The sequence below is a fragment of the Phalacrocorax aristotelis genome, chromosome 15 (genome assembly GCF_949628215.1).
Source record: "Phalacrocorax aristotelis chromosome 15, bGulAri2.1, whole genome shotgun sequence".
Classification (NCBI taxonomy): Eukaryota; Metazoa; Chordata; class Aves; order Suliformes; family Phalacrocoracidae; genus Phalacrocorax; species Phalacrocorax aristotelis.
The window spans coordinates 11,575,822-11,599,505 of record NC_134290.1 but is presented as its reverse complement, the minus strand read 5'-3'; positions in this window follow the sequence as shown (position 1 = coordinate 11,599,505).

The following is a 23,684-nucleotide window of genomic DNA, read 5'->3' as shown; positions in this document are numbered from 1 at the left end:
TTGACCTTCTGTGGTTTTTTTGCCAGCTTTGAGAAGACTATTAGAGAGAAAGAGAACTATGTAACCTTTGCCAACATTAAACAAAGGAAAACGCCTTAGTGCAACTGAAAATCAGGGAGGGAGTTGCAATTTACGCTTGACCACAAAAGTCTCTGGGAGGTGGCAGGTATTCAGAAAGGCAATTCACAAATACCGTGCAATTCTAAACAATGATAGTGATGGCTGCAGTGTTATTCACAGGAGATGTAACTTGATGTTGGAAAATTAATTACTGTCAACCCAGCATTACACTGTATTTCCTGCATGATTAGGATCCCACTGGGAATAATGCTAATCATTTTTATGTCTCACTTAGAAAGCTAAAAAATATCATGGCATGGTTTTAGAGCATCCTGGTCTAGCTACATGCAAGAAGGAAAATTTAATAGAAAAATATTTTCAGCAAAGTAATCCATTCATAAATGGTCTGTCAGGTTTTGATGAGTTTCTGGTGATGATCAAGTCATATTTTCTGCATTTGCAGTTGCTTGTATTTGGTTTAGGCTTTTATTATTGAAAATGTTTTGTTTCTTTCTGGAATGGAATAGTGGGGAGTATTTCACTGGATGTCTGAACACTGACAAATGCAACCATTTCATACACAGTGGGATCCCTGGCGAGGCTTTGATCCCAATATATCAAGAATCGAGAGACAGTGGACCAAATCCATCTCTAGTACAAACGTCACTGGAGTCCCACCAAGTTACACTAAGGATGAATTTGATGCACGGTTCTTGACAAGTCGGAGTTACCTGTGTTTAGGGTTTGAAGGGATGATACACAGTAATTCCATGAGCAACTCACGAACAGTAACTTTAAGAGCTTGACAGTCACTGTAAAATAGTTGCTGTGCTGCAGTCACTCAGCTGAACTGAATATGTTAAAACAATGTTATTGCAAGACATGACAAAATGTAATGGTAAATCCTGTCTGACAAAGAGGATGGGTGGTTTTATTAAGGCTCGGGACTGGGTGTGAGGAGTTCTCATTTCTTCTTCTGGCACTTGCTTATGTCATGGGATACTCTGAAATGGCTGTTCTGTACATAGGTGGGTAGGTAGTTAACATACCAGTAGATGGTGCTCAAAAATAAGCAGCATTACACGTAAAGTTTCTAAAACCAGGGCACCGCTGTACACTGCAAATGGCTTCCCTTGTTCCCGTCTTACCATACACTCCATAGAGGAGCTGGAAGGCAGCTGATCTTCAGTAGACACTAGTCTTGCATTTCAGCAGCTTAGGCTCAGGTCTTCTCTACAGCCTTCCTCAATGTCCCTGGGCACATTGCTTATGCCTAGATTCATCTCATGTAGCTGCGATGCCTGAACTGCGAGTACCTTGCTAAGTAGCAAAAGGAAAGAGAAAGGCAATTCTGCTGCAGGCCAGGCATTTGGTTGCAGGACTGTCAGCCATCCCACGGAAGAACCTGTTCTGGTCTGCTGACCGTAAGGAGTGTTTAGGCTCCCCAACTGACACTCGCCTTCGAGCTGCAGCTAAGTACACCTCTACCCTGTTGGTTGCACATCAGTTCTGCATCTGTAAGATGAGACTATGACACACTTACTGCATAGGGCTGTTGTAAAGGTGGGTTGACGAAAGACTATGAGGTGCACCAGTAATACCTTCTCCATGTCAGCTTGGGCGAGATTTTCACAGTTCTGTATGTGATTGCTTTGCAAGCAAAATGGCAACGCTAACACATTACCTAAAGGGGGATTCATTTGTAGCCTTAAGCTGCGTTAAGTTCCTGGCGTGGGAGATATCACAGGAAAAATGTATATATTTCATTAGCAGTAAAATTTTTCCCTGCTGCTGAAATTTTTAAATAGTAAAGTAGTCCCTTTGTCACAGAAAGCCCTTGCTAACAGAAGCTCTTCTCAACAGTGGGGTCTTTATTAAATTGGAACTTCGAACCATTTAGGACCAAGAATTTGATTTGCGTTTCACAACACCAGTGGTTACTATTAAGCATGCAGCTTATACAACCAATGGACGTCATTGCATAACGTCCATTTTATCAGTAGCTTCCAGGCAGCAGAGTTGCAAGAGCTCAGAAACTTAAGACATACTTCAGACAGACCAAACCATTAGCACACAAGGAGCTGCACATTCATTACAGGTGAAAAAACATCCTATTACACCTCCTCCGCCATTTCTTTCCCAGTGTTCTCCAGCCCCAGTCACGCATAAAGCACACTGTGCTGCTGACAGCTCTTAGACGTGCCAACGCCAGATTTTTGACTAATTCCCAACCACAGACATAGAAGCTGTCATTCAATAAGAGCTTGAAACGTGGTTTGAAAAACTTGCATTCCTAGCTATGATTGGGTACTAATGAGTAGCAGAGTAAGATTTGTAGCCAACAAAATGGTCACATACATGATTAATGTAATGGTTAGCAGTCGGTTTCTGTATTCTTCTAGTCATTCCAGCACATGATGTGTCATAAAATGGATTATTAGTATGTCCAACTTAGAGAAAATCTTTCAGAGCAAGTATGTGTTCTTCAGCTTGGATAACAGGTGTTTGATCAAAAATATTCTCTCAACCATTGACAGCTGTATATTTCCAGAAAGCAGACTTGCTCTTATTTTAAGTTAAGAAAAAGCTGACAAAGAGAATTCTGTGTTGAGTACAGTAAAAGAGCAATTCATGTTACAAAAAAAAAAAGCTTATAGCAGGTATGTAATCCAATTTTAGTTTAAATTTAAAAAATAATCTGTCATCATCAGCACAGCGTGGTGCTTATTTCTAATAACAAGATAGCCAGAAAATATATTCTAGAATAATACATGTGTTTAGTGTCCCATCTAAACTCTCATACATCTCCAGTGATAGCTTGTAATGAGCACCAATCAATATAGACTGAATATGGATATTTGCTTAGATTAAATACACTGGTTAAAAACAAAAAGTATGTTTGGAAGCATGGAGAGCTTGGGTAACTCATAACCAGGGGATATTAAATTAAATCAAGAAAGACTGCAAGTAGAAGGTGTTCTAAGTAAATGACATTTAATAATCTTTCTTATCAATTCAGAAACAGGCTAGATATGCTGCATAAATTATTTGCTCCACTTGTTCGAGCTAAAACATCCATTTGAGTGAATATTCTACAGCCTGCAAACGCACAGAGCTGCAGCTGAACTCCATCATACAGGAGTCACACCAAAACATCCATTCTTTGTGTTGTGCCACTCCTTGTATCCATTTCTCATCTGATTAATGGCCCTTCAAAAGTGGAGAATCACTGTTTCAAGAAGAAACCACAAGTTGTTTCTCCAGCAGCCGCAGCTCTATCTGGCAGCAGGGAGCCTGGGCTCTCCCGCAGTGAGGGAGTCCCTGGTCTTAGCCTGGCATCGAGAGAGGGGAAGAGGAGGGCATGGTGGGGAGGAGGATGTGCCGCTCCTGGAGGCCCCTGGATGCCACAGTTCCTGAAAGGGGCACAGCAGTGGCGGTCTGGGAACTCTGAGATTTCCATTGCTGTTTCAGACTAACCTGATCTCCAGCACATTGCTGGATGCCACTAGGCTTTGAGGTGTTTGGGTTTTTAACTCACACCCTTGGCATTTGATGTCAAGATTCCCTGAATTAATATCTTAATTATTTTTCTGCTAGCAGGAGCTCTGCTCACTAGCTCTAGAGGTTTTCAGCAACTTTACCACACCATACATTTCTGATAGTGTTTCAGGTGTAGGAAAAATGAGTACATAGATGACAAAGCATAATGTATGGTAGGAAAAACTGATTACTGTGATTGTATCTAGCCACTGAGACAGGGAGCTACTTCAGAGTGCACTTTGTAAAGGCTCAGCAGGCTATAGAAGTTACAGGATTCTCTTGATAATTAAGGAGCTGCTAGCAGCAATTATGACAACTCTATTTTTTCTTTTTACTATAGTATTATGTATTTTTACTGCAGCCCACTTTCTGAGATGCTGTTGCCTGCCTCTGTGACTCTACAACACACCAGCACACATTGTCATGTGTGTTCACAACTGTTTGACGACTTAAAGGAGGAAAAGAGGATGTAGGTGTTAAGGGGACGGATTTAGAGATGGAGGTCAGGACCTGTGCTGAGCTCCCCAATTCACTGAAGTTTGCAGAGGCTATAGTTGGAGGTATTTTTTCAGTGGCAACACTTATTTCCATAATTGCTGATCCCTGCGGCTCATTTCAAAACACACTGCAGCAAATCTCCATTTCTTCTGGCAGGCTGTTTGTCACCTGCTGCTGTTCCTAATCCAGTTCACTGTGCAGAAGCCCTGGTGTTAGTCCAGCGGAGAGTGTCATGCCAGGGTGGGATGACCTGGCTGGGAGGAATCATCAAACTGAAGGGGTGCAGAGCTCCCCATGCCACCTCCTAGGCCACCCCAGCCCGTGGCAGTGCTGCCTGCGGAATTTGTACTGCTGTGCTTCATCACACCCCTCCTGCTCCTGCCACATCCACATACCTGGAAACACACAGGCTTTTTCAGTTGCTGTGATAGGGAAAGGATCCCCCCACCTGAACAGAGATGTTAGAGTCCCTTCGTATTGTCCCTTTTACGGAGACACCAGAGAAAGAGTGATGTGTCCATTGGATTCTGGCTCTAACTGAGCCAGGTCTGCCCCATGGGATCTTTCCAATTGCTGTTATGAACGGAAAGGAGGGAGCTTTGAGAATTATTTAATAAACTTTGTTCTGATATTGGTTTATTGATAAGAGTACTCTGGGTCTTTCGCTTTATAATGAAGCAAGTATAAATACTTCTATATGATTCCCTCGCTTGGTCAAATTACTACATGGCCTCTGATGATTTAGAATTGGAAGTGAAACCTAGGGAAGATGTTTCTTTTTTACAATGAAAAAATTAAATAACTTTTAAAATCTGTCTTTACCAAAAACAATTACCTCTATTTTGGGCAACTTCATAGAAATTGGAAGCAGAAAAGTAGCACAATTATTAAAAGAGAAATTCAGTTGTTAATGAGAAATGTAAGTCAATTAACCTTTTCTTCCAATTTTTATATTTTTGTAACCTCCTGCTTGCTGAGTTAAGCACAGCTTCTCACTGTGGACTTTTGGTGGAGCTGGCATTGGTTTGATTGCAGCCACAGAGCTCAGTCAGGAGCTGCAATTAATATCCTCAGGTGTGATTACAGCATCTCTTTTGCCTGGATGTTTGGCAGATTTCTAATGTTTTCCAAGTTTTTTGTGGATAGGGTGAAAAGAAATGCCTTATAGTTTTCACTTCTCAGAATAACTGCACAGCATATAGTGGCTTTGGTTGCAAAATTAGTTTGGGTTTCTACAGAAACTCATCTTTTGAAATCTAACTTCAGATAAACTCCAAGCACAACTCATCAAAACCAAATAAAATAGCCTGTAGCACTTGAAGTGAGTTTAGATTCTCTTGAAAAGTTCAGGAACATGGGGAGCTCAGGACAGAATATAATACGTAGTTTTCACTCGACTCCTGAATCTCTGTCTGGGTGAAGTTGTTACCTAGACAGCAGGGTAGGTACCCATCTATGCAAACAGGAATTCAAGTCAGCATATTGTTGGTATGTTTGCTTTTGTCTGGCTTCATAGTTTTAAGTTTTGTCTGAGAGTGTAAGATCATAGTAATTATGCCTGTAAAGCACATCATGAAATCTGCTGTCTGCTTGCCCATGCTGAGGTAGGATCAAATATAACTTCAGCTTTCCCAAAAGATGTTTCTTTTACCTGTTTTAAAACTTCCAGAGACATCTCTTCTTGCATCTTGCATAAAACTCCATTTAATTCACCCCAAAATGAGATTTGCCTTTTTTGGCAACAGTAATATGTTGTTGCTACGCATGCCATTTGTGGTAAAACAGCTCCTTTTCTGCAGTATCTTTGCCTAGCCTGTAATTCTCTACTTTGTACTTGTGCATTTGATTTCTCCTTACTAAATGTACTACTTTGCATTTATCTATTGACTTTCATCCTATTGATCCTGGTCCATTTCTCCAGCTATCCAGGTCATTTTGAATTCTGATCTCCTCCAGTGAAGCGGTGCAGACGCCCCAATCTGTACACCGTCCCTGCAGCTTATCAGGTACCCTGATTTGTTGTCAAAGAAATTCACCAAGTTGTTCTGTGAGGAGTCAAGCTAATGAAGCCTGCTGTCCTGTGGACTTTTGTTCCACGTCCAACTCATCACAATACCCTCAGGTAAATACAGGCAAAGAAAACTTAACCACTGGGGCAAAATACAGTGTAGCTACTTGTCATACACATCGAATGTTTTCTACCTAGCTGCGTCCTTGGAAGTGAGTTAAGACTCTGAAAGTGAAGTGTCTGTAAGAGACATGCAGTTTATATTCTTATATGCTGTTCATTGTTTAAATTTCTCAAGTGTGTGCTTCTTTAGACTATACTGTGAAACTTTGAAGGTCATTTTAATTGCACTCTTATTTATAAATTGCTTTCCTGGCCACACGGTGCCACTCACAGTAGATTAAACCTGAGACTCTATCTCTGCTTTTGTTTTACGGAAAAGATTGATAAGTGATTTACTCTCTGTAGAATGGTTTGCAAATGAGCTCTTAGATAAGCAATCAGGAAAAGATTTTTTCATATGGAATTATTTTCCACAGAGAAAAATGGAGTTTCTAAATAATAACAAAAGTATGCATGGACCAAATTCTCCGCTGGAGTAAATTAACAGAGTCAATATTTATTTAAACCAGCTGCAAATATTTTTCCTGTAATATTTTTCCTTGTACTGTAATTTTCTCTAATGCAAACCCTAATTTCTTCTCCCTGAACTCAAATTCTGGACTCCTGTAATTCCTGCATCTGTTTATTTACTTTCTGGTTTTATTCTTTTAGCTGGGTTTATTAACATACTATATTTTTCTCCCCTGTTCAACAGTATGTGCACTGCATGTTTAAGCTCTCATTTATAGTCCATGTTTGCTTTCTGTGATACTGTTTTTTTTTAAATCAATAAAAAGGCAATTCAGGAAAAAAATGTGATTTTCTCTGAAGCCTAGTTAAAGAATCTGCCAATAATTAAAAAAGGAGACCAATCCTGCTGCCTGGAAGCACTCAGATTTCTTACTGACTTCAGCAGGATTTAGCAGGCTACGTAGACTCCGGACTATTAACCTGTTGTCATAGCTGGGAGCTTGGCCTATGTAAGAAAGTTATGCTTAGCCCTGTGCAAATCAGTTCAGCTTCAGTAAGAAGAAAATGCTCCTAATCTTCTCTCCAGATATGAAATGTAAGGATATGATGTAATTCCAACTCCTAACAGAAAGAGGTTCTTAAATATCCATTTAGAAGGCCTCAGATCTTTTGGTGCTTACATGACAAATCCCCACTTCTAGTACCTCCTGAAGACTGGACAGCTTTAAAGTAGTTCCCCAAAGTCACAACAGACTTTGGCATCAGGGCGTGCGAATGTCAGGCTCCACGCTACACATCAGTAACACAGGTCATTTGAAAGCTTAAGCCAGTAGATCAGTGGACATGAAAATTACGTGTGAGGAAATTTGCTTTAAATTTGACTCAAAATGTGCACATCTGTACACTGCTTTTTGGGGCTCTTTTTTTTCCCCCCAGAAGCTGAAAATAATGTATTAAATAAATATCTTGTCTGTTTCAATAAGTAAATGGTATTGTGTGATGAACAAAACTGTACCTGCAGTTCTGTCTATCCCACGCACTAATCAGTGCACAGATAAATATATTTTAATAATTTATTATCATTTAACTTTGGAGCTCTATTATGGTTTTCATTCTTGCTGTAAATATGTAAAATGCTGTTAAGCAGCCTTTGTTAGTGAATATTTGATTAACAGCTAGCAGATGTACTTTCCTCTGTGTATCCTGTGTTAAACGTGATGTACCAACACATAATTCATTATTTCAATAACACACTGGGCCAATAAATCAAAGGAACTCTTGAGAATGCAACCGCCAGAGTTACCAAAGGAATAGCTGTGCATTGTTTTAAAAGTAATAAATTTGTGCATTGTTGTAAGTATGGTATGGACTTGAAAATCAGCCCCCTGTGAGTCCTAATATCACATTACTGTGGAAATGACTAAGGACCAGCAAACAGCAGGTCGTTTCCCCCTAGCCCCTCCACTGTTAGACAAAGAACAAAAATCAATCCCAGGCCCAAAAACCTTACAAATCCAAAGAGACAGGATGAATAAAGGGTGAGAAAAAGGAACAGCGGGTACAGATGAGCATGCAATACGATGTTTGCAAATATCCTTTGCACTCTGTGATGTGTGTAGTCGTGTAATTTCAATCTGGCCAGTAAGTTCGTATTAGGAAGGCGATAGCTACCTGAAGAAACAAGAGAAGAGGGAGGAAGTTGCAGTAGATAGCCAAACAGCAAAGAGGAGAGAATATTAAGTCAAAACCGGTGTAGGGAGCAGCCAGATGACACCATCAGTGTCCATCAGTGCCTGTCTGAACTGCTGCATGCTGCATTGAAATGTATGAGTGATGCTCAGTTTGAGAAACCTGATATTTTCTGTAATGGACAATCACTTACCATCTAAAGTTTTATGTTCAAAATCTTTACTCAGTGTTAATCATTGACATTCTGTGGTGACAGTTGCATTACTAAAAGAGCCCTTTTTGGTGACATATGTCATTCAGTTCCTGAAATTCAGTGCAAAGAACTCTCCAAGTGGAAGAGCTCCATGGGGGAGGTAAATAGCTTGGTCCAGGGTTAGTTCCAAATACGGAGCCAAAGTAGAGAAAAATGAGTTAATTTGCACAAAATCTGAGACTAAGCCAAGAACTGAGCTTTGAGTCCCACAGGAGCATCCCCTCCTTCTTCAGCTCTGCCAATTTCTAATGGAAAATATATCTTATTTATAATAATATAGTAGTTGTGGATATATTTAATGGTAAGTGCTCCAAAGTATATAGAGTATAATGTATGCATCCACCAACACGGTTGTGCATATGATTTACTATTCTCTGATATATTTCAGACTGCTGATTTTTTGTGACCTTGGCAGTGTGTTTGATTCAATAAGGGATTATCAGATTTGATAGGCCCTGTATTTAATTTTGTAACTTGGTTGAAAGCTACACTGCTTTGCATTGATTTCCATGTGCAATTAATACGTTTTGTCAGTGACAAATGCGTGTAGAGATAATATACTCTACTCATTTCAATCTCTTCTATGTACATTTTAAATCAAAATAGCACCTGGCGGCCAAGACCTCCTGAGAAGTGGTGGATATAATGTGGAAAAGTAGCATTAAGAATTGCTTGCATAATATGCCAGCAATTTTCAGTAGTGAAATAACAACAAATTCCCTAGAAATCTGAGCAACTCAAAAGCTTAGACGCCTTCAAATCATCACCATCTTTAAATGGCTTTCTCGTACCACGTTTTGCTCGTAGTCACAATGCAATTGAATGTCAAGTTAGCTGAAGAACACAGGAAACGATCTGCTGAAATGTGTAATGTCTTCACTCTGATACCCTTGTGCAGCTAATAGATAACAGCAGGGTATATGGTCATATTGACATCTTGAATGGAGCTGGCGCTGAAATGGGATTTGAGCTCCTTGAGGAAGTGTCATCTATTGCTGAGAGTTTGTTCCAAATAAAATTTTTAAAAGTGCCAAAATTTCTTTGAAGTCTCAGATTATCTTACAATTATCTTACAATTTTCTTGGCTGAAATATTTAATTTTGGTCTTTCTGATGTATTTCAGCTGTATCTTTTTGACAGGTATTATTCAGCTATATAATCTAAAAGTCATAGCTACCAAGAACATTTATTTCTTACTTCAAGACAAACAAATGCTTCAACCTTGTTCAACTAATTTTTATCTGTAGTTTTCAGGAGATTGATATCTGTTTGTGAAGCACTTAATTCTGTCAAATCTGCATTTTCAGACATAAAACTCTTCTGTTTAGAAGTGCAGTCAACTCTAATCTGCAGCGTCTGTGAAGCTGCACTTTTTCATCTGCCAATATAGAAACGGACCATGACTGATAACAGTGTTTCAGCACTACTCATGTCAAACTTCACAGAATTGAGACTATTAGAATGTCGACCAAAAATCCTTTCCCTTTGTGTTTTTCAAAAACATCCAAATTAAAAAGTCACTTTGTAGCATTGCCTTTGATATTCTATAGAAGTCCCTTTAGAACTGCAGTTCACAGTGGACTTTTAATTTCTGTTCGATAGGAAAAATAAAACTAGCGTTGAAACCTAGACCACAAATAATAAAAAATCCCTCTGCCTTTTTTTTCATCTGTTTATATTCTTACAGAGCTGCTGTTAGTACAATTCTATGTGACTGCCTCTGAAACAGTAATGGATGATGTCTTCGTAGTGCAACAGTGTGGCTGGAAATGTTATTCCCAGTTTGCTGACAGATATTCAGAAAAAGGATAGAAAAATAGTGAGGCTTATCTCGTATAACTTTAGACATATGAAAAATAGATTTCTGGTCTAAATAAGCTTGACTCCCCCTATATTCAGAGAGAAGGGGACTTCTAGGGGATGATTTATCATACTTCTTTCAGGAGGTGTCATTCATCTTATGGAGGTAGCCTAGACAACTCACACAAACACACAGCTTTCAGAGAGATGTGGGAATCCAGGTGATCTGCACAATTAAAACAAGGTCTCCACAATTGTAGTCTAGTGATAAAGCTGTAATTCCCGTATTATCCTCTGTGCATTCTGGCATACACCTATAGCAAGTCGTTGTAGTCACCACATCTCTGAGAAGATCATATTCTGTAACCCTAGGAGCAGAGTAACTATATTCTGTGGGGTTATTTACCAAACCAGGGGTATATGTATTCCATCTGCTCTTCCGAGCCTTCTGTTTCCACACTAAAAGAAGAGCTACACGCCTCTGCCAAGCATTCTCATTCATTTTGCATTCAGAGATGTTTTATTGGCTGCATTTTCCCATGCTTTTTGAATCTTTCTTCATTAGGAGCCTCTGGCATCTGACAGGTAATTTGCCTGCCTACAGCTTCCTCGATTAACACTACCTTTAGACTGAGCACATAGAAGGAAATAGATGTTGTGCCGTTTAATGGAGTATCTGTCCCTCATCTGTTTTCAGTCTGTTGTGTGTCCTTCCCACCTCTTCTCTATGCCAGTACTGGGGAAGGGGAGCTGCTTACACCGGCGCGGATGTTTCTAGTGCTTATTGCACAGATGTTTGTCCTAAACCAGCGTGTGCTGCTTGTTATTCAGAAGGATTACTTCTGCAGATGTTCCTATTGCTATGCCCTCCTGTCTTTTTCTCTGTCCCTCTCGTACATCAACAGATTGCAGTGATTTTTTTTTTCCCTTTTTTCGCCTCTGGAGAACTAAATCCCAAGCCAACCCTCTAGATTTTCTGTACTTATTCCTAAGCAGCAGTTCATTCAGGCATATGGCTTTCCTTCCTCACCATTTGGACAGATGTTTTCTCTTGACTAAGTACATTCTTAATCCACGAGAGAAATAAGAAAACTTGCATGATTTGTTAACAAAAAAGAAAAAGCCCACTTTTTCTGATGCAGTTTGCTTTTCAAGTTGCATATTCCTTTAATGCCATGATTTTCATATCAGGACTAGTTAGTATAACAAGACCAGAAGGTTTATTCTGATTACACTTGAATCCCAGCGTGGTAGGTGCTGTGCAGGCATGCAACAAGAAAGATTTCCCCCTGCCTGAAATAACTTCTACACATGAAAGGCTGGCAGGCAAGTGCAATGACCAGATGAGAGGATTTAATGTGGAGATGAGACTTCCGTGCTCCACTAAGCAGTGGTCAAAGCACCCCATTGTCTAATTATAATGGTTGGTTTATAGTGAACATTTGAGAGTAATTAATGCAGGCAAAAAACGCTGAAGGTATATCTAAACAATCAGATTAAAACCTTTGAAGTTATTTCTGGGTCATTTTAAGGCCAATGTTAGCAAGAGTTTTTGAAGAATTCAGGTTCCAGTGTATTCCTGTATTATTATGAAAAGAGGGATGTTAATATATTCCCTGCTTGTGTGAAAATATACTTGCTTGCAATTATGCGATTTTTATTTGTTCTTAATTTCATCTTGTAATAGGCTCTTTCTCAAACTGGAGGTACAACGAAAAGATGCATACTCATGCCTGCATGTGGTGCCCACAAGCAAACATGGGAAAGTTTCACGAGCCAGCAGCAAGCTGAGCGCTGAGTGTCCGTGCACATGTGCAGGTCTTTTTATGCAGTGTTGCCTGTCTCTGTTACAGATTTATAAATGAATGAGAGAGTCTGTCTCTAAACCCTTCATTCTTTGCTACTCACTATAGATTTCCCTAAATTAATTATTACTACCAAGATTTTAATATGATACCCTTCTTTTCTCACCGTAAGCATCCCACACACGTTCACACCTCCCACTGTGATAGCTGAAGGAGCAAGAATGAGCACAGCCTCAGTGTAAGCAGAATCAAAGAGACTTATTCAAGGTTTATAGAGTTTTTTGACGCAAGAAACTTTTCTTGTGACAATGGGCTGTTGGCTAGCATTCAAGGTGATATTCCCTGAGCCTCATTAAGCTGTCTTCAGTAGTTACATTTCAAATGGGAGGATGGTGGCTTCCTAGCTGTCTGAAAGAAGAAAGGATGAGATTCATCTCTGCTTGCATTTCTTTTATGGCTGAGTAAAGCGCCCTGACTGATATTCAGAGTGACTGAATACAGAGTGAAGAATGCAGGCTCCAGTGAAGTCTACACAAGAGATATAAACTCTGCTGAATTAGCTCTTCAAATATTTTGAAACCCTGCTGTATTAATAGGCTTATTTTTCAGCATGACCCTGAACAGACCCAAAAGACTATCGGTGTGTTTGAGGCACGCAGTAAAAGGGATGGAAAGTTAAACTTTTTCTGGGTACTAGAATCAACGGGGCTGCTGCTGTGACCTTCAGATCTGTCTAGGAGAAAGAGCTTTAGACTGTAATGAGATCTTATTTTATGGGTGGGCAGGAGGAAAAGCTTGTGTAGGGAGAACTTAGGTGGTCTGTGGGATTCACAGAACTTGGGTTGTCTGAGGGATGAGCCCTCAGAGTTGTGATTTTTTTCTGACTTTGCTTCTGAAAAGCATCTAGAAGAGACACAATCAAGAAGGGTAACATTAGCCAACGTTGCCGGATCCCAAGCATTGCCAGGTTCTCTTCACCTCTTTAAATAACTGAGAAAATGGAGCTGAAGGAAATGCATGTCCCAAGATGTTAAAAGCCGCCTTCTTTTCAGACATTACAGGCAGTGTCTGTATCAGATAAAGGATGCCAAGAACCGGGGAAAAGAATGAATACACAGGGAGAGTGTGGAGGCAGCGTGCTGGCCCTGGGCCTAAAGCAGAGAAACAGCACAGGGAAGTTTGCAGAATAAACCCTGCAGAGGGACAGAAATTAGTATCCCTTGTATTTGGTGTTGTCTTTCTGCTTGGGGAGATATTATATTTGTTTTCAGATATTCCTAATATCATTCTCAGACTTGACAGTGCATCTCCCCAGTGCCCTTCCTGGAGCCGGAGTTGTAAGGATGTCAGGTTGGAGCTTTGGGCCAAGAGAGGTTCTTTCAGCTTTTATTTTGAATATCTGAAGTCAGATTGGCTGTTATGCTGCCTGTGTTTTCTGGAATTCACCTCCTCTGGTTTCACTGTTCATGGCATGTATTGAAAGTGGCATGAACTGCAAATTAAATTAAATTAAATAAGTAACCTGATGCAGGTACCTGCCTAGGGTAACACCACCGAAGTCAGCTGAATGCGCTGCACTTGCATAGTGGGTACATGATGGATTCAGAAGCACAGAAATTCTTCCCAAAAGAATTATACTTATCCTCCAAATATTATTTATTTGGATCAGAATGGGTCTTTTCAGCTACACTTATATTCTTCAAACCCCTTCATTGTGATACAATATTGCTCTTTTATTAAGCCATAATACTAGTAGATTGTTTTAAGCCTTATGCTGTGAATCTCTTGCAGATGGAATGCTGCAACAGGAATATCTGTACGATAAGGAGGTTGGAGGATGCTTTTCTGCACAACTTTATCATTCCAATGGTCTGGAGGATCTGGATGATTGAAAACCAACAAATAAATAAAGCCCTGTGTATTACACACCCAAGTGCTGGGTCAGTATTGGGGGGGGAAGGAATGTTTAAATGATCATGTGAGGCTAAACGGTGCTGCATGGACTGAGCGACTGAAACAACATTCTAATCAAATCTGACGGCTCTATTGCATTATAATTATAGACTGCCAGAGGCACTTCTTAGACTATCAGTACTTTTGGGATAGTTTGCATCTAAATTAAAATTGAACTTCAAAGCAGTTTGATGGGGATGTGTTTCCAAGGAGTTTCAAAAATGTGAAAGACACTAAATGATTAGCATTATGCACTGTACCAGCTGGTTGCTACTGTAAAAAAATAAAAAGTAGCAGCCATGCTGATAATCAGAAAGTGGTATCTTGAATCCTATTAATTTTCTTTTGAATTATTTATGGAGGGGGGGGGGTGTTCCAGTCATGCACTTCCTTTCAAATGTTTATTTAGTTTCTCTGTAAAGGAAAAAGGATTTGGGAGAAAGAGAGAGAAATCTGGAAACTCTCCAAGGGTTACCTCACCAGCAGTCTGTTTAGATGTCCTCTTCTCAACCGAGCCCTGCTCTGCTAAATATTTATGGCAATGTTTAACAAATAAATCTCACCCACCTCCCCACTTAGAGTAAAGTAGAAGATTGAACTACTTTAAGAGGGAGGATTTTTATCTTTAAAACTTTATCTTTTTTATCATGAGGGTGAAACAAATTCCGTGAATAAATGTTAATTTCTGGAAAAGATAAAGCACAGGACTGCAATGGCAAACATCTGTCTGTCCACATTACAGATGTTCTGCCTGAAGCTTCTTTTCTGATCCCACCTCTAGACAACAACAAAAAGGAGTTCACAGCTCCACAGTGTTTTCTCTTTCTTGTCACTTTGTATAACCACTAATTGGAAGCAACAGACAGATTCTCAGGACTCGATCCTGTCTTCAGATACATGCATGCATCGCTTGGCACATTGTACAGCCAGCCAGTGTCTCAGCCAGAAGCAGAATCAAAATGCATTGCGAGGCAGGCTGTCTGCTGGAAGGAGGAAATAGGACCCTGGTCTACTAGACCACTTAGGTATCTACACCCAGTTCAGTTGACTCCACTGATTTCAAACAGAGGCTAAATTTCCTAAATATCTATGCGTTTGTATGCCAGTTTCTCATCAGCTCCTTTGCTTTGATGTGAAGCATTCTGTAATGAAATAACTTTTGGCTTAATTGTTTCTGCTTTGCTTCTCCCCTTTGTTGGATTCATCCAGCTTCAAATCCTTTAAAGGATGCCCTGGTGACACACAGCACAGTGTGTCAGACCAACGCGCTCTGTTCAGCAATGGCTAAGTCTGCATTCTTCAGAAGAGTGCAATCCAGTCACTGTGAGGCACGTGGATTATATGTTGGATCTATGTGGATGCCTCCACAGTTATCTCCCTGCCTGTGATGTGATAGCATGTCGCTCTGTGTAAATCTAGTGTATGCAGGATCTATGTAAACAACTGCGCTGAGGAGTTTGAAGCTGACTTACTATTAGACCAGTTTTTAACAGATAAGTTTTAGTAAATTATCTAACCTTTTCTGTTCTGATGCATTGAATTCCACCCTGCTAACTAGTGTGGTAGGAATACCTGTTAGAAAAAGGCAACGTTTCTTCATAGTTTCATTATTCTCCATGCTTCAGAACGGCATCATCCCTATTTTTGAAGCCAGAGCCTTCATTCTCACAGAATTCGTTGCAGTTTTTCAGGGAAAGAGAGATTGCCAGAAACCAATGCATCTTTCATGATACATTTTCTGAGAAAATATTTACTGTTTTACAACAAAATGTTGAAAATTCATCGGTATCCCTCAACTGTAATGCACTTCATTTTCATCAAATCATTTCATCAAATGGACACGCAGAAGTATGCAAGCAATATGTAGGCCTAATTTGTCCACCCCATCACTGTAGTTGCACATGTGGACAAATATTGCACATACACATCTAAGTTCATTTAAATAACTGTGAGCAAAGTTTGGGGTCCTTCAGCTGCAGACCTGTAAATCTGGATAGTGAGAACTTGACACCACAAGCTCCGATTGCAGTGGCAGCTTTGTCAGCTTTAGTTGCAAGTTAGGATGCAAGTTTCTATGCTTACACTTGGAAAGACTAACAGTACATGCTTAGCTTTCCTGATGCTGACTGGATCGCTAGACGGGGGATCCTAGGCAGGCCCTGCTCACAGTACATAGGGTTACAGACATCCTCCTTGAGAGCAGGTGATGGGAGCACTCAGTAGCATCACCTCCCAGAGGTCATTCATAAACCAGCCTTTGTACATTGTTCATTAGATCTCACCTTGGAGCCCAGTTGCTCCTCATTCGAGAGCTGCTTCATAGCAGAAAGCCTCACAGACAGACAGAAGCTGTTTCTTGCCCGGTTCTGCTAGCTTTTCCTCTCAGCTGACACAGATACTGTGACCCAGTAGCACAGCAGGGTTTTATTTTTCATAATTCCAGCAGTGTTTTTCACTGTTAGAATTACCACTGCAAATCATTGCTGCAGCAGCTCTTTTCACCAAGAAATGACAAGTTATTAAAGAAAAACGCTTGAAGACATTTAAACGGAAAGCTGCTATTCCCATTTACCCCTTGACAACATATCAGCCACTCTCAGAGACAGGGCGAGGGAATTTTTACAGAGCCTTTCTGCTTTACTGCACTCCCTCTCCCTCCTCCACCCACTTTTCTCTCTTTCGCTTACCACATGGAAATTCAGAACATTTCCCCAAAAATAGAGTTCAGATCTGAAGCGTGGATACGTATGTGCTGGTAGATTGTAATTCTTGACACACTTCTGGTGGCTTCAATGAGTATCTGCCAGCTGCTGGCCTGGAAGCAGCAAGATCGGCTCGTAGCTGCAGGATCTGAGGAAGCTCGTGCAGCCTCCTGCCTAGTGGAAGCCATTCAGTTCAAGGCACAGCAGAGCTCTGAAATGGGGATTTAACATAAGTCTGTCCAGCTGGGACCATATCTTGTACCTTCTTCCCACTCCAGTAGTTCACTTTGTACTGATTTACCCGCGCTTCTCCCTACCAGGACTTAGCTTTGGAAATAAGCCCCGATTGGCTGAAAGGGAGAAGAGAGCTTGCGCACAAATTTCCATGTGCTAGGATTATTTCTACTATGGCACGTCCCCTTTTCATATCTGCTTTTCATATCAGCTTTTTCCTCTTTCCTTTCTGCTTAGCCAGTTCAAGAGGCAACTGACGTACAAAGCCCCAGTTAGAAAGATGTGTCCCTGTGTTTCTTCCCAGCATACTCCTGGCTGCTGTGGAGGTACATGGAATGGGCATAGATCCTTTCCCTTTTACCGGAACCTCTGTTTCGCTGAGTAAAACTTAACTCACGTAAATATTTTAGCTAATAGCAGCTTTTAAGAGAAGAACTAGTTGGGAACTGTTGCTTCAACTGGTTAACGCTGTATATACGCAATTACGCTTTTGATTTCTGTAGCAGTTACATAACATTTATACAGCACTTTCTTCAAGTAAAGGTCTGTATGTACATGTAAAATGTTACTATAAACATGCTTTACTTTTAAAAGGAAGCTCAGAAAAATCTTTGCTACCTCTCTAAATACAGAGAAAATTGAAGGATGACTCAAACTCCCTATCGTTAATTAACTACTTGTAACTGGGTTATTTGCCTTTTAGAGGAACATTTCCTCTAATTGAACCTGGATAACTGACTTTTAGACAGCCAACATAGGATAAAATATATCACAGTAGTGTAACTCTATTTTTGTTGGCATCATTTTAGACTGAGTCCTCAGGAACATATGGAGTGCACTGAGTGAGAATAGATTCAGTGATGCTCTTCATGTCTGCTGGCTGGGAAGTAATTGTGGCAGAAAAAGAAGAAATCACCAACTTGTACTGGCGTGTTCTTCTGCCTGCTTAAATATATAAATGTAAGTATCCATGGCCAGCAAAGACTTGGCAATAAGTGAATGCTGATTTCAGGCAGCTATTCCTGAATGAGATGCGGTGGTGACAACATACTCTGGTGTCATTTGGCTACAAATAGTTGCTATGAATCTATTCCAAAACAATGAAATGGCTGCTGTCCCCAAAAGTTTTCTGGCCTGCTATGGTGCATAATAAAACAATTTAAGATGGTTTGATGATTATTGTCACCAACTCAGACTTAAATGCTCTTAGCTAAATTCCTGGTTTGCCACAGACTTTCAGTCTGACCTAGGATAAATTGTTTAATCTCACTGTGCTAGACAGAACTGTTGTGAGGATGCATTGGTAAGTCTGTAGGAGGCACACAGATATTGTGGCCATGGATGGTGTACAAAATAGCACACCAGCTACAACTTGGAACTGGCGTATACTCCAAAGGTGGAATCTCTCAATCAGAGGAGAACATATTTACATATTAACATATTTACCTACACCATGGGAAGAACTGCTACTTAAGGGAGAAAGCAAGGTGTACTTACAAAGTCACTATATAAAAACTAAGGAAACCATTTTCTTGTATGATTGTAAGTTTATACAACAATCATAAATGAAAAACACGCGTCTGCATTTTGGGTGTTGTGGTGGGTTGACCTTGGCTGGCTGCCAGATGCCCACCCAGCTGTTCTCTTACTCCCCTTCCTCGACAGGATGGAGGAGAAAGATGAAAAATCACATAGCTTGACATAAAGACAGGGAAATCACTTAAAAATAATGGGAAATAAGGATTTGAGGTCAGTCCATAACAGCTCCTCTCTGCCGCTCCTTCCTCCTCACACCCTTCCCCAGCTCCCCCGCGGTCTCTCCCTCATGGCTGCAGGGGAACCCCCGCCCCGGCGCCCGCAGCACCCCCTCGCCCTCGCCCTGCTCTGACCTGGGTGCTGGCAGGGCTGTTTCTCACACTTTTTACCTCACTCCACGCGACGTTTCGCCCTTTCCTAAACGCGCTTTCCCCGAGGTGCCACCAGCCTGGCCGAGGGGCTCAGCCGTGCCCTGAGGTGGGGCCATTGGAACCGGCTGGAACCGGCTGTGTCCGGCGCGGGGCGGCCCCGGCCTCTCCTCACAGAGGCCCCTGGGCACGGGCGCCTGGTGCAGGTGTTCGCTGAGTAGGAGCTGGCAGCGATATCTGCTCTCTGTGCCCTGGCTGCTGAGGTACAAGCAATAAATCAATACTTTTTCATTTTGCTCAATAGCCATTTCATGTGCATGTGCTTCTTTGGGAGCGGTAAATGGATTTTTTTCTCTGTAGAAGCTATAGGGGATAAAGAAGCTCTGTTGATCAGTACTAAGAGTCCCTGAATGATTGATTTTGAAGTGCTTTGTCGTCAGGGGTTTTGCTGATCTTAATACTAAATGTTTATAGGTAGTAATGCACTGTCTTAAGGAATAAGGTCCTGTCACCTTCAAATCTCAAGAAAATACAAGCAATTATACATGCTTTGGAAAAATAGTGCTGCGGCATCAGCCTAGGGAAAATAGAATTGGTGAAAGGTCTAAGATTTGGATGCTAGAAGAAGTCATGTTCAGACTTTCAGTCTCAGATCCACCAAGATGAATTTATTAAGAAAATACAGGTGATTGATAAAAGAAGTTGTTTATAGGAGCAGTTTGTTGGTGACAAAATCAGGACTATGTCTCAAGTCTGTTGTCCTTCCCTGCAGTTCTCTGAGCCTCATCCAAATCCAGTGGCACACGCTGTGTAGTGAGTCTGCGCTTGCGAATTTTTGGTGATAAGGCTGTATAGAGTGACTCATCTCAAATACAGGTAAGTACCAAAGGTTGCAAGTTGATTGTCTTGCAACAGTCAGACATACCCACTTGAGAATGTGACTGCCATGGTGTCCTTAGCAGCGTTTTGGAGAGCACTGTGTTTTGGAGAACAAGTTCAGAATAGTGATAGAGACAGCAGCAGTTCAGAGTGGCCCGTGCACATATTCAGGGTAATTGGTGGATGCCCAGGGGACCATCAGGCATTTCAGGTTCAGTATATCTCTTAACTTACCATTAGACACTTTTCCAGTTGAACACACATCGGGTCTGAAATGCAGAAGAAAGAAATGAGGAATAGGGAGAGGGAGCAGAGCCTTTCTTTTGAGTATGGAAATTATTCTTCAAGTGTCTTTGTTGACAGCTGGCATGGCACAAAATAAACATAGGTCTATTTGCAAGTAAGCAAGAATTAGCATAAACAGCAGCTGCTGTATTACTAAAAAACATGTAACAACAAAGAAATTTTTTCTGCCTTCAGAAACAAAGGTAGGTAAAAAGCCTGCATGAAATAATGAGTTAGTTAACCACCTGTTAAAGTTCTGAGCACCAGCAAAATGAAAGAGCTATTTGTTGATGGCATAAGCGTTTTTCTGAATCATGCTTTCTAATTAAAACTGAACCTATCCTTATGATAAAAAAAAGGCGATGTGGTATCAAAAATGTTCTCTTCCTCACTCCTCCTCTCTCCCAAATCAGGGGATTTCCTACACTTGCCTTTTCAGTTGCTTTCTTGTTGCATCCAGATAATTGTTTCAAATTTTTCTGAGGTTGCTTGGATGTGATTTCTCACTCCCTCTTCTATATCTATGTGGCATATAAAGTCAAGCTAGGCCATCCAGACGTATAATTGTATTTATGGCCAGATCATATTCAGCAGGATAAGTTTGTGGTCTTTTGTCTCTATCTCTTTCTCTGGTAAAACCTGGTTAGTAGCATATTCAACAGTATTGTCATATTTTAATAAAAGCTAATGATCCAACACAGTGAAGTGCAGAAACAAAAGAAGAAGCAAATTTAAGTGCATAATTTTAGATTGATGATGCTCAAATTTGCTGCTTAACCTGTTTCCCATGGAAGGTGGCTTACCTGTTCTGTTATCTTTCCTGTGTAAGTCGTGCATCTAGCTATCTGCAAGTTCTATAGATTAGCTTACCTAGATTTTCTTTGTACTTCAGCATTGTGGTCCACCTCTGGTTTTCATTTGTTTGGAACCGCAGCTATTTGTCTTTTAATTTTTCTGCATATAGGGAGTGTTGATCTGCTTCAGGGTAGGAAGGCTCTACAGAGGGACCCAGACAGGCTGGATCAATGGGCCGAGGCCAATTGTATGAGGTTTAAAAAGGCCAGGTGCCGGTTCCTGCCCTTGGGTCACACCAACCCCAGGCAACGCTCCAGGCCTGGGGCAGAGGGGCTGGGAAGTGCCCGGCGGAGAAGGCCCTGGGGGTGCTGGCTGACAGCCGGCTGGGCATGAGCCAGCAGTGCCCAGGTGGCCAAGGAGGCCACCAGCCCCCGGGCTTGTGTCAGCCCTGGTGTGGCCAGCAGGAGCCGGGCAGGGATGGGGCCCCTGTGCTCGGCCCTGGGGAGGCCCCACCTCGAGTGCTGGGCTCAGGTTTGGGCCCCTCGGGACAAGAAGGGCCTTGAGGGGCTGGAGCGTGTCCAGAGAAGGGCAGCGGGGCTGGGGCAGGGTCTGGAGCACAAGTGTGCTGGGGGGCGGCTGAGGGAGCTGGGGGGGTTTAGCCTGGAGAAGGGGAGGCTGAGGGGAGCCCTTCTCGCTCTCTGCAGCTACCTGAAAGGAGGTTGTAGTGAGGTGGGGGTTTGTCTCTTCTCCCAAGTTACTAGCAATAGGATGAGAGGAAAGAGCTTCAAGCTGCATCAGGGGAGATTTAGACTGGATATTAGAAAAAATTTCTTTACTGAAAGAGTGCCCAGGCCCTGGCACAGGCTGCCCAGAGAGGTGGTGGAGTCACCATCCCTGGAGGTATTTAAAAGATGTGTAGACGTGACACTTCAGGGCACGGTTTAGGAGGCCTGGGGGTGTTGGGTTGATGGTTGGACTTGATGATCCTAGAGGTCCTTTCCAACCTTAATGATTCGATGATTCTATGAAAACACACTAAATGATAGCCCTATTTAGTATTTATATAGAGCTTTATATATGCAAAAAGACAGTTCCACATACGGCTTAATATGCAGTGTCTTGAAATCAGTGTGCCTTTCTACCATAAGTTGTGGGTCAGAATACTTCGGAGTCAGATCCGGATACTGTTGCTTACCAGATTATTCACTTTATTTCATGAGTCAATAAAATTAGTTGAATAAAATATTAGCGTCAGAATCTTACTAAACAGACGTCTGATCCCTGGGGGGTGAGGGGGATGTACACACTGCTAGCTGTGATGATGTGCTTATGGCCATGTGAAAAGTCAGCATCAATGCCAGGATGAGAGTTGAAGAATTTCTTATTTAGAGTCCCATGTTCTTTTAATTCGCTTTCTTGTTATTTGTAAGTTTAAAAATGTGTTGTGTTTTGTTTCTATCAGTAGATGCTTGCTGTCAATATTTTGTATAGAAAGAGTGGCCTATGTGGAATGCTTTTGAAACAGCACACATTTTTCATTTGATCACAGTTTCATAGTATTTTTCTGTTTCCACTGTCAGATTCTCTTTTCAAGGTCACCATCTTTCAAAAGCGTAGTATAATTTTGGTGGGTGAAATACTTTGGAAGCTTTTGAAATAAAAAACATACATAAACTTTCAACAGTAGGTTTCTTTAATGAGCAGAGAGAATTGGGTCTCATAGTTTGCATACAAACATACATAACATACATAGTTTGACCAGTTACTAAAAATACATTTCTGTTTGGCTGTGGGTTTTTTTGAAGAAGAGAAAAAACCTGCTATTCACATTATAGATGGAGACACTGGCATCACAACTACAGAGAACATAGTCATACCATTCACAAAGGTGGGATTTTTTTTTCCTGAAGTATTTTTTTTTCTTTCTGAAAACACTTGATCCACCATATCTGCCTGCTGGTTACCTTTATAGCTGCAAAGTGTCTGGTTATATTAGGCTGTATATATGCAGAAAGAGACATAGGATCCTCATTTTCTGGCTACATAATAGACTGAAATGTGCGAAATCCTTACGCAACCTAAGGAGACCCTATTGTGGTAAAATTCTATCTGTTTTGTTTTAGGGAAGAACATTATTATCTCTCTCTACTTACACTGCTTTGCACTGTGAGTCTTTCACCTCCTTCAAACAGCATCTCAGTCCATGAAAAGCTGTGTATAATCTCCATGGAGCTACTCTTGCAACAAGCTAATTTGCATAGGAGCAAGAGTATCATTTGGTCTCCTTTACTTAACAACGGCAACAGCAGTTGAAAAAGATCTGATCAAATAATAAGTCAAAATGGGGAATATTTGCCTTTTCTGTTTCTGTTTTATATCAGGCAGATATCAATCTGATACCAGATTTAAGTTCAGACTGGAAATAGATGAGTTAGGATCTTGCCAGATAAGGCTTTTTTCATGTAGGGAACAGACTAAATATACTAGGTAGGAAAATATGCTAAGGTGTGGGATGAGGGAGAAAGAGAACTAGATAAAACCTGAATTTACTGAGGATACTCAAGGGATTTTTTTTTGTTTTGTTTTGTTGTTTTGTTGTGTTTTTTTTTTATTTTAGTAAGTCTAACATATTACACTTGGATTTAATTCTTTAGTGGACTCCCTGAAATCTCTGATGTGATTCAGCATGGCCACCACAGACATATG